This window comes from Nothoprocta perdicaria, unplaced genomic scaffold (genome assembly GCF_003342845.1).
Source record: "Nothoprocta perdicaria isolate Ctin4 unplaced genomic scaffold, notPer1 scaffold_235, whole genome shotgun sequence".
Taxonomy (NCBI): Eukaryota; Metazoa; Chordata; class Aves; order Tinamiformes; family Tinamidae; genus Nothoprocta; species Nothoprocta perdicaria.
Genome location: NW_020455461.1, coordinates 18630 through 30870, shown reverse-complemented (window position 1 = coordinate 30870; position 12241 = coordinate 18630).

Below are 12241 nucleotides of genomic sequence, written 5' to 3'. Positions count from 1 at the left end.
CTCTGGCAGCTCTACCTACAGTGCACATCTGACACATTCTGAGGTTTGATCTTCCCTAAGATGTGCAGTGACAAGATGTTTGAGGAGTGAGGATGGAGGTGGATCAGAAACATGTGGATAATGTGTCAGCAATGTGTGAAAAGCAGGAGTGATATTATGCCACACTGTCACTTTTGCAAGAACTCACTTGCCTCACACAGAGCTCCTCATTTGACTAGGGGAGACACATTCTTTGAAAGACAGACAAATAGAAAATTTAGAGATAGCAAAGCACAAGTAAATGTTGTGGAAAATAAGWTTGGGTGAAGAGCAAGCCAGAGCTGGGTATGCCTGACAAGGAAAAAAAAAAGTTTTGTACATTGAGCATGTTGCYGTCATAGCTGATTAATCTCGATAAGAAGCCAAAGGCTTCAGGTGGAGAAAGAAAGTCTAACTTTGTTATTAGGGAAAACCTTCCAGAACCAAATTTGACAACAAAMAAACCATCAAGAGCGACTGCATCATTGCTCTCCTTGAGGAAACCCAGGTCAGATGAGAGAGCCCCATCTATTTAATGCCAGTTAAAGGGGACTAAATGAAACCTGCATCATAATAAGAGAACCTCAGTGCTTCCAAAAGGTTTTCTACAAAAGGCTTTTCAGAAAGCCTCATGTGTAACTGTCTTGAGTTTTTGTCCTAATGTCACAAGCTCAGTTTAACATAAATGTTAATATTTGRCTTTGTGAGGCTAAGCAAAGTTGGAACATTCTCCCCATAAGCATGCAGAGACCAGTAAAAAGACTCTGGGAACACTCAAAAACTGAGTGTTGACTAGTTGAACTAACTGCTCATCAGTTAATGGGYATTCCTGGTATTGTTCTGCAGCTGCTAACAGCAGCTGGGGACCATCTACTTGATAAATCACACCTGACCACCCCAAAGTGATAATCCCATGCAGATGCCTGGGAAAAATTCCTGAGCAGGGCTGTTGCTCTCCCCAGTCCCATTAGCCCTGCAGGCTCAGTTTTAGTAGGTGTGCTATGAGGCTGAAAGTTCTGCTTAGTAGAGCAGCTGCCTGTCTGGAYAAGGCTGGATTTGCTGCTGTGTTTTGGGCCCCTACGAAGAGGTAGGTAAGCAGAGTGATTGAGAATGTGTTTGACAGGTACTTGACTTACTTAAGCTGAGATTCTACCTTTTTAAAGGTGATAATAATTCTCTGCTCAATTGTTTTTGTTCCTTGTGTGTTGTGACCTGGCTCTTCTGGACTTTGAGAAGAGTAATTCTGTCTTTACGTATGAGTTTGAGTCTTCTGAGTCTGGTTAGCCTAAGTGATGTATGCTGTGAATTGTAGTTGTGCTACTGAGACTAGCACCCTTGTCTAACAAAGAGTAACAGAGGAGAATGTAGTGTCTTGAATGCATGTATTAAAATATATGTGAAAACTTCAAAATTGGAAGACATTGCTGAAGCTTATCAACAGAGGAGTTGCTTGATCACTTTTGCTTAAGTTGTAACATTCTAGATATTTATATAAAAAATGTTGCCTCTGTGTATTGAGAGTTGTTTACCAAATAACCCATCCAAGGAATGTAGGATGTGCTCTCATTTAAACTGTCTGGGAATTGTTAGCTAGTTAGTAGAGATTCATGGTAGCCCAGAGACTTTATGCTGTGTAGATCTTCCTGAAAAGGCAACTTGTGGCCTGTACAGTGTTATAATGAACTTCCTCTGTTCCTTCATGCTAAAGGAAATATTTTGGCTTGCTAAGGAATATTTTTAAATCTTATTTTTGTTGTTCAACAACATCTTCTTAGCCCTGTCAACCCTCCAGCTGCCTGCTACCCTTTCAGCGTCAAACCATACTGTATTGAYGGTGTTACTGAGTTTAGTGCTGCAAACAGGGTCAGTGTATTTGGGAATGGTGCTGCTAGCTGGTATGCTGCATACCTGCAAATGCAACTTGGTAAGTCAAATGAAAAGCTTGTGGGGCGCTTTGTAGTGCCAACTGTTCAAAGACAAGCCTCCCACAAACAAACAAGTGTGATGTGTGAGCTTGTCCTTCTCTGGAGGGGGAAGAGAAAAAGGGAACTTGATATCTCTCAGAAATTGTCTGTCAGGCTTCTGGACTCTCAAWGATCTTTCCTTCCACTGACTTTTATGAATTCCAAGGTCAAATTGTGTAGGCTGAATTGGGTACTTGTGTCTAGAGAGAGGATGACTCAGTTTGTTTGGGCGGCATAATATGAGCTGCTCTGCATCCCAAGAGCTCCTTCCAGCATGTTGGGGATTTGTTGGGGATGTAATATTCATGTTTGTCTGTTTAGTTGTAGATTCCTGTAGCCTTTCTTAGCAGGAAAATAAACCTAAACTTCTACCTGGCTTATTTGGTGAAAGAGGGTAGAATTTAATCAATTGTCACAAAAGGAGATTTTGTCTGTTCTGGAGAAGATTTAAGTCTCTCAGTAGTCCTTATCTGCTTCAAAGAGCACGTCTGATGCTCTGTGGTCGCAGCAGTGGTGCGTTGCTGCAGRGCTGGTGGTAGCTCCTAGCCGGGCTCTCAAGTGCAATGTGGTGTTCACCCATGCCCTGGTTTGCCCAGGCTGATGCAACACGTGGTGAAATGCAGAAGCAAAGTCAAGCGTGGGAAGTACATGAGTCTGCATTGGTGCCCTTGAAGACCAACCTGCTAAGTGAAGAGCGGACCCCTGCTGAATTCTCACTTGAGCCAGCCTGTAACTGCCTTTTAACTGAAGCTAGCATGGTTAGAARCACAATGCCATTCTTCTTGGTAGACAAGCATCCCCCAAAATAATCTGGGAGGTCGCTCTATGATAGGTCAAGCCAAATATCACTGAATTTATATGCCTGATGTTCTAGATAGCCATCTTCAAAACCTTTTAAAACTTGGGTGCAAAAGAAAAAAATGTCTATTTTTCTCTATTCTAAGTAAACATTTTTAATTCTTGGAATCAAAAGTCCTGTTAAAAGAAAAAGCCAGTGGTATTTTCTACAATAGAATCAGCCTAAGTGGAGGAGGTAGAAAGCAGGGCAATTGGCTTATTGTCATACATCTTTTATTTAAAAAGATTGAGAAATACACATCTATTGAGGTGTATCCCTAAGTTGTTCTTCCAGATGTAGGAGCAGGATGAAAGACGAAGACAATTAATTGAATAATCTAWTTGGAAAAGCTTCTCAATGAGCTTTCAAATATTCTTTTCAAATACTTATTTTTGTGACTGCAGCCTGGTCCCCTTTTGTAAAAGGAGTTAGAATCTTGGCCAAGCTTAAAACTTCTCCAAGTATTATTGATACTTCAGTTAAACCTCCTCTTTTGATTTCATTTGTGTGGTARTGATGCCGAGTGCCACAACTTGAAAGTTTTGTGTATGGAACTAGGCCTAATACATCTAATATCAGAGAGACCTTTCATAAAAACTTGTCTCTGGATCCTTCTGTGAGGTGACTTCTGTGACATCTCCTACATCTTCTCTACTAACCTTAACCTTGATTAGATCACAGCATGCATGAGGGGAGTAGCAACTCTCTACAGATGCTATCAATCATGAGTATCATGAGCTTGGGAAGGTTCTTCTTTGAGGAAGTCTGCCATGTTTGTAAAGCTCATTTGTGTCCTTCARTCAGCTCTAACTGGGATTTTCTCAATTCAGATGAGATTTCAGCTTTTTTAGAGGAACCTTAGCAGTTCTGTGACTTTTTTTTTTTTTCATGACACCCTGCTGTATCGTATTTTGCTTTCCTTTGGTGACCAGAAGGAATACTTACTTCTTTTGTGTTCATTTATTTAGGAACAGTAATTAAGAATTCTCCTTCATACACTTAGTAACACAAATATATTATTCCTGAAAATCAAATAATCCAAGAAACRTCATGGAAACACCTAGCTTGTGCTACCTTAAGAACTCGTGATCTGCACTAGCAGGAGTTGAAGGCAGTGATATCTTACTGCTTCCTGAACCTGCTGTGGTCCTTTCTGGAAAAGCAKTTTCCACTGTGGAGGGACACTTGTCTATAGCTCAGAAACTTTCCTCGAACTTGTCCCCATTCTGAATTTCTCAGAATATAATACAAGAACAGAGAAATATTTCTGACTTCTTGTGTCAAGATGYGACTTAGTGACTCTGAGCTTTGAATGAGGATTTTTGTTGTGTTATGATAACTTGATCTGTTTTCAAGCTGCACATTATAGTCAGTTTTTCCCTATATAATATGCGAGAATAGGGTCTCTATTTTTTGATTTTGATTAAATGAATGTAAAAATATAAGACAAGCAAGAAAGACAGCTCCAGGATGTGTGGTATAACATGTACTTAAACCACAGATGAACAACAGGAGAAATTCAATTAGCTGAAGACTCTTAATTCTGTGATGATTTTTTTTTTCCTTTGACGGGGAGCGGGTGGAAAAGAGGGACTTCCCATCATGAAGCAGTTGACAGCTTTGTGATGTGAAAGTCTAAGCATGTAGGGTCTGGCAAAAGGAAATGAAATAATTAAGAAAAATAGGGAAGAGATGCTTTTTTATATATGGAAGTTTGAAGTAAATATGCATCATTATCACTTCCAAAACTGCAAAGTAGAATAAACCTAGGTGCAAAAAAAAAAAAAAAGAATTGATTTATTATGCTGACAATGTAGCTGACCTAGTTGCAAAACTTTTCCTTCTCTTAATAGTCTGCGAGGCCCGAATACCAGCAAAAGCCAGTGAAATGATTAAAGCACTCTCTAGATTTTGGGGGATGACTGAGGCATATTGCAGCYGTGATGGACAGGAATGATTTGTAGCAGCTGTGATAAGCTTGGTGTGAAACTGGCAGGCCAGCCTTTCATTGGCTGAAATAAACCATAAGAAATATCTTTGACAATACTGGTGTGGTCCTGAATGAGAAAAAGATGTTTTCTTCCTTCTTGCATTTGTAACAATGGAGAATAACTTCTATAAAATGAAAAAAAAAAAAAGTGATTTTTTTTTTTCTTTCTCCTGAAAAAGAGGGAGGGGGACAGGAAATTACTTTGGTACCAAATCTGCCTGTTTAAAAATCTCTTTCCTCATGTTAAGAAAAGATTCTTAACGTGAGTTAAGAATACAGTGAGCAAGCCTTCCCTTCCTTCCCTCTTATTGGCAGGGCTTTTGTAGTGCACGAAAATTTCTCTAATTTCTCTTGTAAACTCAACCCCCTCATATAGGGGATGTGCAATGGAGTACAAACAAACATGTAACCCTAGTCTTTGGGGAAGATGAAGCTGGGAAATGAGCTAAGAAATTATTGGCGTTTGCATTGCTTAGTATGTTTTGTGCAACTCTAAGCAGTTAACGCTAGCAGACTCTTCTTGAATGTCAATGACTTACATCTGTGTTACATTGTTGTAAACATTGATTTGGTCAGCTGCATAAGCACGCAAGGYAGGGACTAGTAAAATAAATATCCAATGATATGCTCCGTGGACTTCCCTCCTTCTCGCTCCCCTTCCTCCTCAAGTGAGATGATTGAAAATAGTATATATAGGTATTGAGTGAGGCACCTGGCCTCTGTATCTTTAACAGAACCTCCATAAAACTAATAATGACAAGTTTAATAGATCAATATGAAAGTTACTAAAGCGCTGTTAAATTTTAAACAGTTGCAATCAATAGTTAACCTACTGCAAACTGATACGGAGAAGAGTCTGCTTGATTCCCAGTAGACTTAGAATCTCTTTTGAAGGAGCAAGGCTGAAAACCTCAGGTATGCCAGCCTGCTTGTCATGCTATGCTGTTTCTGGAGATCTTAGTACAAAGAAATGCCTTTAAGAACTACTACACTAGTATGATTTACAGCAAAAGCATAATCAAAGCTGTGGGTGTTATCAGAGTTCCCCAGGTCAAGTGCAGGTGTCTTCCTGTGTGGTTTCTGTGTGTTGTTGGGTGTATGGATCATTCGGTGCCAGGACAGCCCATCTTGGGTCCCCTACCCCCTTGTGACTCCYGGGTCTGCAGGAGCTGAATGCAAATCCAGGCTGATGCAGCAATGAGTCTTTGGTCTGTTAAGACCAGCCCAAAATACTCAGAAATGCTTGCCTTGTARATAAGCTGCATGTTTTCCATAGGCTGCTACCTGCTGTGCTTGGGCTAGTTTTAAACTAGCGTGTCTGTTAATAATGCTGAACCTCTTGTGAACTAGCCTCACTGTGGCCTGCAAAGAGCTCCGGGTGACCTCTGAGCTGCTCTTGTACCAGTATGTGAACTCACTTAGCTTAGTGAGGTTGCTGGACAAGGCCTGAGGGGCTCCCCCGCTCTCTACATTGCAGGTCAAGTTAGTCTGTACTGAGATAAGAAGCTTTTACTGATTACAGCCACAAGTCATAGCTCGTGATCKTTCCATATTCACAAATACTGACTTAGTTGCTCAAATGTCTGTATGTTTTTTCTGATTGTTTGGCTTTGTTTTCATCTCCCTGCTCCTTAACTTTTTAAATATCTTCTATAGTTCTCAGTATATTGAATCAAATGGAAGCTTATTGCTAAAGCCCAAACTACCTTTTATCATTGGAATCTCTGGCCTGAAGTCTGCTCAGGGGTAGTAACCCTTGCAGTCGATATGAAGACCTGTATGCTTCTCTGTGGACGTGGACCTAGTAACAGGAGAAGGGCATTAAGTCAATGACCCTTGCATTAGATGTATGCAAAAAAGGAGGGAAGGAGAAAAGGCAGGTGGAAAAGCAGGGAGGGGAGAGGTGCAGTGAAGACATGCCTGAGATGGGTACAGTGAGTATGTTTTTATAGCTATTTACTATTTCTTTCCAATTAGAGGAAGCAAATTCTTCAGAGCATTAGAGAGCAGTGCATCTTCAAATCAAACATCTGCATAATTCATAGATATCCTGCAGGAAAAGATATTTATCATTAGGGACTCCACTTGGACAGCAACCTTGATTCTGCAAGGCTAGATGAAGCTAAGAACTAGGGATATTTTTTTCTTGTGTACCCTCTTGTAAGACACTGGTTGTGATGTCTGGTTAATGACCTGATTATGGTTTCACTCCAAGTATGACAGTGGGAGCTTGTGCTGTGGTAACATTAAGTGCTGTTCAGTTATGCTGTTGTATTGCGGAATGACAACCCACCCTTCATTACTGCAAGGTTGGGTTGTAATAACATAACAAGACTCTTCTTTTCCTCACAGCCCTGGGTCTCTTAAGTTAAATGAGAGAAAATCTTATTCACTGATTCATGTTAAACTCTTGTTACTCACCACAAAAGTCATTTTATTATGATTTATTTCTAAAACAAAGTGCTGACGCTATTCACTTACAAATCCATTTCCTAGGGCTTGAGTCAACTCCTTTTGAAGTCAGGGTAAGTTTTTTGCTTTGGAGCTAGTTGAGGCCTCTGCATTGTAAGCAGGACTTGCTTTATTGGTTTTAAATATACGATTATTTATATTTATTAAAACTTAGATGGTGAGGCCATATTTTGGCTCATGGGACATGAGGGTTAAAAAAAAAAAAAAAAAAATCATAGAATGGTTGAGGGTTGGAAGGGACCTCTAGAGATCATCTAGTCCAACCCCTCCCAGGGGGGACACCCAGAGCACAGGGCAGCATCCAGGCGGGTTTTGAAGATCTCCAGAGAAGGAGACTCCACAGCCTCCCTGGGCAGCCTGTGCCAGGGCTCTGGCACCCTCACAGGAAAGAAGTTCCTCCTCACATGGAGATGGAACTGCCTGTGTTTCAAATTACACCCATTGCCCCTTGTCCTGTCACTGGCCACCACTGAAAAGAGTTTGGCCCCTTCCTGCCTACATTCTCCCCTCAGATATTTATACGTATTGATTAGATGCCYTTTCAACCTTCTCCAGGCTAAACAGGCCCAGCTTGCTTACGCTTTTCTTATAAGTTAGATGCTCCAGTCCCAAAATTAAGATCCTTTGACCTTGAAGAGCTTCCCTTTAATCCAAATGTGCACTAAGAAAGGAATAAAATCTCTATTGCCACAGTAATGAAAGAGGAAAAAGGAAGACAAACTATTCTGTGTCTGCAAGAGCTTGAATGTGGTTAAGAATTCAACTATATAAATCACTTCTGGCAGCAATTTGGTATTTTAATTTCTCTGAACTAAATACAATACCATTAAAATGATCAATTAACTGTGTAAGGAATACTCAAAGGGGTTGAATATTTAATGGTAAGAACACTAWGGGCTATATATTTCTATATACTATATAAAATGAATGCAAGGTTAAATATTACAAAAAGGGGAGCTAAATAATATGCTGTACTTCCCTGGTGTTAATTTATTGRGAATCTTAGAATACTTTAAGCAAACTCCATTTGAGGAGTCAATCCACAAATTTTAAGCTTATAAGGAAAATTTCTTAGAAATTTTCTTAGAAAAAAAGCAAAGGAATTTATCTAGGGGACTAACTGGGCACAAGACACTTAAATGTTGGTCCTTGGTATCCAACCTAACACAAGAATGTCTAAGCAGGAAAGGAGGCCTACGTTATGCTAGTCTTCGCCTGCCACCACGCCAATTCTTGTATACCAGAGATGGAGAACAATGAGAAGGTTACACTTGGACATATCTGTTAAGGTTTCTGGGTCTTTGCAAAGCAGCAAACTGCAGTTAGCTGTTGATCCCTTAGGCATGATAAAGGAACTATTTGTCACTTTTTGAGATGGGCACTTTTCTTTTCCACACTTATGCTCATGGACTGAATAAGACTGCTCAGTGCCAACTGTCTTTTTGGAGGGATATTAAACTTGAGACCTCCATTCATTTACATTTTAGATTTTTTTTTCTTTGGCTTCCAGCCCTTATCAGTCTGGCCTGTGTTTCTAAGCTGTTGTTTTTCCATCTGTTGGCGCTCTCGGAAAGTCCCACCCAGTTCTCCCAGGCAGGCTCTACCTGGAGATGTGCCAGCATCCACCTAAGGCCTCTGGTTSAGGAAATATTGGACAGAAAAGCTCACCCAGAGGGAAGGCCTCAGCAAGTGGCTCCTTAGGGAGTGCTTTGGATTGCTCTTGTCCTCTGTCTTTATATATAGTGATTGTGTGTTATATAATTAAGACACTGGTTTTAGGTTTGATTTGTGCAGGATTCCCCGCCCCCAGCCAAACACACACATAAGATCAGGAAGCTTTATGGAAATTCCTTGTTTTGACATCTGTGACTTTGGGCAAACTACTTGACACCCTGTAGACCCATGTCTCCYTGTATAAGGCTTCTCCTGCTCTGCTAGGTCATGAGGTGTCAGATGCCATAGGGCAGCATTCCCATATGGACACGGTGGGCACTGCGCATGTCTTGTGTTCCTTGGCTATACCAAGCCCTATAACCTGTTCCTGAGTGCAGGCTTGCTGCTTTGTTGACCAGGTTTGCTCTGCCCCTGCTTTGAGCCCATGGAAGGGGAACTTCTCTTTGAAATTGGTTGCAGTGGCTGATCAATTTTTAAGGAGCGCCCTTCTGATAGCGATTGATCTTCTTTGCACTGATGTCTTCCAAAAAAGTTGCTGTGTTTCAGCTTYCAGGTTTCATTTCCTGTTTTAAAATTCTCTTCACTTGGGTGATTATAATTCAGTATATGCTATGTGCTATGGTCAAGGCYGTGTGTACTAGGAACAAGATAAGCTATGCAGCACTTTGTCTATGTTATTTAATGGGATGGCCTCCTATTAGATGCACCATGCCTGGTGCCATGTAAGGAAGCCTGACTTCTGCTACACCTTTGGTCTTTGCTACAGGTAACCTGTTTTGGCCTTATCCATTTACTGAATGCTAAATTACACTGCTATGCACATAACCTTTAAGTTTTGGCTCAGTGAGTGTTGGCTACCAGGCTTACCCTGTTACCGAGATAAATCTCCTTGCACCTGAACATCTTAATTTAGTGGAATAAAATGAATCAGCAGGTTTTAGTTCATGAGGCAACAGTTACATAGTGAACAAGGAGAGAAAAAAAAAAAAACAATTAAAACCTACTTGCTGCTATAGATATCCCACAATGGTTGAGGTTGACGGGCACCTCTAGGGATCATCTAGTCCAATCCCCTGCTCCAGCAGGGACACCCAGAGCACAGGGTGGCATCCAGGTGGGTTTAGAAGATCTCCAGAGAAGGAGGCTCCACAGCCTCCCTGGGCAGCCTGTTCCATCCAGGGCTCTGTCAATATGTCTCAAAACAAATGTTAATTTGGATCTAACATTTGATAACAATAAATAATTTTTATACTGTATAGTGTGCTAAGAGACAGAATGATGATTTCTGAATTTCTAGAAATGAAGCAATATCAACAACTTATAAAGCAGAAAGATATGTAGTTCCTGGCCCAGTTTAGCAAATGTAAGCTAGCGTTTTAGGGATGATAGTTTTTCCTGAATGTTTCAAAACTACAGATAGTGAAAGTAAAACAATATGATAAATAAACACCATGCTCCATTCTTTGCTTGACTGGTGTGACTTGCACTCTGGTCTACGGGGCGCTGTTGGGTTTAGGCACTTACAGCCCTGTTGTTGTGTGTGTCTGGGCTGAAGTCGCGTTGGCTGCGGCTCCCTCACTCCTGGGGCTTCCACAAGGTGATTCCAGAGGTTTAAATTCAGTGCTCTTAGCTTGCAAGCTCTTGCAAATGTTGTTTGAGATTGGATTAGATGGATGTGGTAGCCTTGAGCTAGCTGCTGCTTTGGAAGAGGTCTAAACTCTGGGCCTGGGAAGTGCCTCAGTCTAGTGTGCTGGCTCAGGAAATGGAGCCTCCCTTAATCAGCAGGTGCAGATGGGGCCTTTGCACAAGGGAAACGCTCAGCTCCAGTTCTCTGACACGGACCTCCCAAGGCTGTGAGGTCTGGGTGTCTGCAAACTGGACTTGTGACAAGCACAGCTCTTCAACTTCAGTTTTATGTAATAGATGTTTCATACGTAGGCTTTCTAAAAAGTGTTGTCAAGCGACTTGTCTGAAAGTAATGGGACAATTCAGCTGTCATGCTGTTGATTTGACTGCAGTTAATTTATCTCAYTTATTTTCGAAAATGGCAAATACTTGATTGGGAAGTAAACAATATTAAGGAAAACCTTATTGGCATGCTAATTTTCCCAGGGAACATAGACACTATGAGTGTCATCATGCAACTATTTTTCCTTAAGTGTTGAGAAATGGCAAAAGTGCTGTTTTAGTGGCAAATATACTGATTAACTCCTTTATTATTGGAAGATTGATGGATATTGGAAGAGTGATGGAAATGTAGTGTACATTTCAATGAAGCTCAATCAGTAAATGTTACATAACTTTTGTTGAGTGTCTCATCCTCTGCCTTTAAAATGATTTTTATCTTGCTTTCTAGGGTTTTTATTTTGCTTTTCAGCTGGCTCTTGGTGTGGGTCAGCTCCACCCCAGAACTGTTCAGTGAAAGCCCAGAAAAGATTATTGAGGGTTGCAAGATTGCCTCTTCTTCCAGGGAAATCCTAGTGATCCTTGACAGCTTAGCAAAGCTGCAGCTGCGGCCAGGGGAACCAAGGCCTAGTCTAGGYGGCACTCTCATGGAGCTGACTAAGAAAATGGTCTCAAAGACAGCAGCATCTCTTTTAAAACACCTATTACACATGAAGGCCCAGCTGAAGTGTAATTTTTAAAAATCTGCCACATCATATTATATATAATTTTTTTGAGCTTGGTGTTTTAGCAACCTGCGCTTTATTAACTAATAAGAGTGAGGCCCCCCTAGTTGGTTGCTGGAATTAAAACTTGTTCCAGCAGGAGAGAGAAGCCAATCGCATGACTCTTTCATCTCTCAATGTGCTGCAGTCGCTGAGTGGGCTGATGAATGGTGGGTTCAGCTGACAACAGAAGATACCCAAGGTGCTGCTCAGATTCCATGTGCTGGGACCAATAGAGCATCTATTCAAAACCTGTGTTTTGCACCTGTTCCTGGAGCCATTCCTGCTATTCCAGAGGTCAGCTGAGCTCGCAGTAACCCGTTTTTCCACGAATAGGTGAATTTTTGGCATGTTGTTTCCTTTTTCAGTGAGTAATTCTGAAAGGAATGCTGCCCCTACCTACAAACCTTCATGGAATAGCACACTGTGCTTCTGCAGGCTTACTAAAGGCATGGACATATGTTCCCATTAGTCATTTTGGAATAAACAGGAGAGAAATCTCATGCTGCAGTTGAAGGATTGCCAGCAAGTGTGTTCTTACTGCTCTTTCTTAGCAGGAAATTTGTTAGGTCCTACCTCCCATCTCGCTTCATCTCCTTTAGCCTGGCCAGCTTTT